A 3361-nucleotide genomic window follows, 5' to 3' on the forward strand; every position below is an offset into this window, starting at 1 on the left:
CATAACTGGTTTTGGCAAGCTGCCTCTCCCCCCAAAATAGGCACCAAGGATAAAATAAATCCATGAAGTTAGGCTCATAATACAAGGAAAAAGATACTAATTGGGAAGCAGAAACCAGTTTAGCTTCAAGCACCTCTTCGAGGAGGTCCTCCATCTTTGCTTCACATAATGTTTTGTTACATGGTGAATTGTATATCACTCTCATCTATTAGATTAACAGCTATGCATTTCATTTGCTGTAGTTTTATGCCACATATACGCTTTCTGCTACAGTTTAATTATATTTTGTGTTTGTTGCTTTGTTCTTTTCCTTACTCCACATCCTCTCCAAGAAAAGCAATATGTCAATGTCCTCAAATTTTGCCAAAGTTACCCAAATGAGTCATGTACTAAGTTAACTGCTCTGCATGGAGCATTTAACGTGGCTCTTCCAGGTCAGATATATAATTGCAAAACCACAATCTGAAGTCAGATAGTTGAAACATGGGAGTTGCAGTCAACTCCTGTGCTCCATTCTCACCTCTGCCGTTGACTGTCACATTGAAGTTGTTTAATCAATCTGTGCTGTAGTTTCCTTCCCCATCTCTGGAAAATTATAACTTACTTGTCTTTCAGGGACATTGTGAAGCATAATGAATGATGCCTGATAATCTTAGCACAATATGGCTACATTTCCATTGCCAGCGCTATTACAGGGGATTGTCTTAGAAATGAGGTTGAAAAGATCTGGTTTTAAAATTGACAAACTAGAACTGGTAGTTGTAGAAGAGTCTGTTGCTAATCTTGGCCCACTTTATCTTTTATAACAAGCCCCACTGGATTTTGCAGAAATAACTGATCTGTTACTTGTATTAAGGTATGCTAGTGTTCACTAGAGAAACACAAGTTGGCACATTTAGTTGAAGTTCAGAGTGTTTTGAAAATGAAAGTCACTCAGTATTATTATTAACCTGGTTTAATCATGCTCCCATTTCTCAGAAGAAGGAAAGGAGGGTAAAGGAGTGGTCTGGCCAGGAGTCTGCTCTGCCTTTCAAAAGGATTTAAAACCGATTGTTCTATAGAACAGATATTCCTTAATTCAGTGCTCCTAAGAGATCCCCAGACACCTGGGAATGGAGAATTCTAAGCCCTGGTCTACACTAGGACTTTAGGTCGAATTTAGCAACGTTAAATCGATTTAAACCTGCACCCGTCCACACAGTGAAGCCCTTTATTTCGACTTAAAGGGCTCTTAAAATCGATTTCCTTACTCCACCCCTGACAAGTGGATTAGCGCTTAAATCGACGTTCCCAGCTCGAATTTGGGGTACTGTGGACACAATTCGATGGTATTGGCCTCCGGGAGCTATCCCAGAGTGCTCCATTCTGACCGCTCTGGACAGCACTCTCAACTCAGATGCACTGGCCAGGTAGACAGGAAAAGAACCGCGAACTTTTGAATCTCATTTCCTGTTTGGCCAGCGTGGCAAGCTGCAGGTGACCATGCAGAGCTCATCAGCACAGGTGACCATGATGGAGTCCCAGAATCGCAAAAGAGCTCCAGCATGGACCGAACGGGAGGTACGGGATCTGATCGCTGTTTGGGGAGAGGAATCCGTGCTATCAGAACTCCGTTCCAGTTTTCGAAATGCCAAAACCTTTGTCAAAATCTCCCAGGGCATGAAGGACAGAGGCCATAACAGGGACCCGAAGCAGTGCCGCGTGAAACTGAAGGAGCTGAGGCAAGCCTACCAGAAAACCAGAGAGGCGAACAGCCGCTCTGGGTCAGAGCCCCAAACATGCCGCTTCTATGATGAGCTGCATGCCATTTTAGGGGGTTCAGCCACCACTACCCCAGCCGTGTTGTTTGACTCCTTCAATGGAGATGGAGGCAATACGGAAGCAGGTTTTGGGGACGAAGAAGATGAGGAGGAGGTTGTAGATAGCTCACAGCAAGCAAGCAGAGAAACCGGTTTTCCCGACAGCCAGGAACTGTTTCTCACCCTAGACCTGGAGCCAGTACCCCCCGAACCCACCCAAGGCTGCCTCCTGGACCCAGCAGGCGGAGAAGGGACCTCTGGTGAGTGTACCTTTTAAAATGCTATACATGGTTTAAAAGCAAGCATGTGAAAGGATTACTTTGCCCTGGCATTTGCGGTTCTCCTAGATGTAGTCCTAAAGCCTTTGCAAAAGGTTTCTGGGGAGGGCAGCCTTATTTCGTCCTTCATGGTAGGACACTTTACCACTCCAGGCCAGTAACACGTACTTGGGAATCACTGTAGAACAAAGCATTGCAGTGTATGTTTGCTGGCATTCAACCAAAATCCGTTCTCTCTCTCTCTGTGTTATCCTCAGGAGAGTGAGATATAATTCATGGTCACCTGGTTGAAATAGGGTGCTTTTCTTCAGGGACACTCAGTATAGCCCATTCCTGCTGGGCTGTTTGCCTGTGGCTGAACAGAAATGTTCCCCGCTGTTAGCCACAGGGAGGGGGGAAGGTTGAGGGGGTAGTCACGTGGTGGGAGGAGGCAAAATGCGACCTTGTAACGAAAGCACATGTGCTATGTATGTAATGTTAACAGCAAGGTTTACCCTGAAAGAGTGTAGCGACTGTTTTATAAAATGTGTCTTTTTAAATACCGCTGTCGCTTTTTTTTTCCTCCACCAGCTGCATGTGTTTCAATGATCACAGGATCTTCTCCTTCCCAGAGGCTAGTGAAGCTTAGAAAGAAAAAAAAAAAAAAAACGCACTCGCGATGAAATGTTCTCCGAGCTCATGCTGTCCTCCCACACTGACAGAGCACAGACGAATGCGTGGAGGCAAATAACGTCAGAGTGCAGGAAAGCACAAAATGACCGGGAGGAGAGGTGGCGGGCTGAAGAGAGTAAGTGGCGGGCTGAAGAGAGGGCTGAAGCTCAAATGTGGCGTCAGCGTGATGAGAGGAGGCAGGATTCAATGCTGAGGCTGCTGCAGGACCAAACCAGAATGCTCCAGTGTATGGTTGAGCTGCAGCAAAGACAGCTGGAGCACAGACTGCCACCCCTGTGTAACCAACCGCCCTCCTCCCCAAGTTCCATAGCCTCCACACCCAGACGCCCAAGAACGCGGTGGGGGGGCCTCCGGCCAACCAGCCACTCCACCACAGAGGATTGCCCAAAAAAAGAAGGCTGTCATTCAATAAATTTTAAAGTTGTAAACTTTTAAAGTGCTGTGCTTAAAGTGCTGTGTGGCATTTTCCTTCCCTCCTCCACCACCCCTCCTGGGATACCTTGGTAGTCATCTCCCTATTTGTGTGATGAATGAATAACGAATGCATGACTGTGAAGCAGCAATGACTTTATTGCCTCTGCAAGCGGTGATTAAAGGGAGGAGGGGAGGGTG

Source organism: Lepidochelys kempii, chromosome 3 (genome assembly GCF_965140285.1).
Source record: "Lepidochelys kempii isolate rLepKem1 chromosome 3, rLepKem1.hap1, whole genome shotgun sequence".
In the NCBI taxonomy this organism is placed as follows: Eukaryota; Metazoa; Chordata; order Testudines; family Cheloniidae; genus Lepidochelys; species Lepidochelys kempii.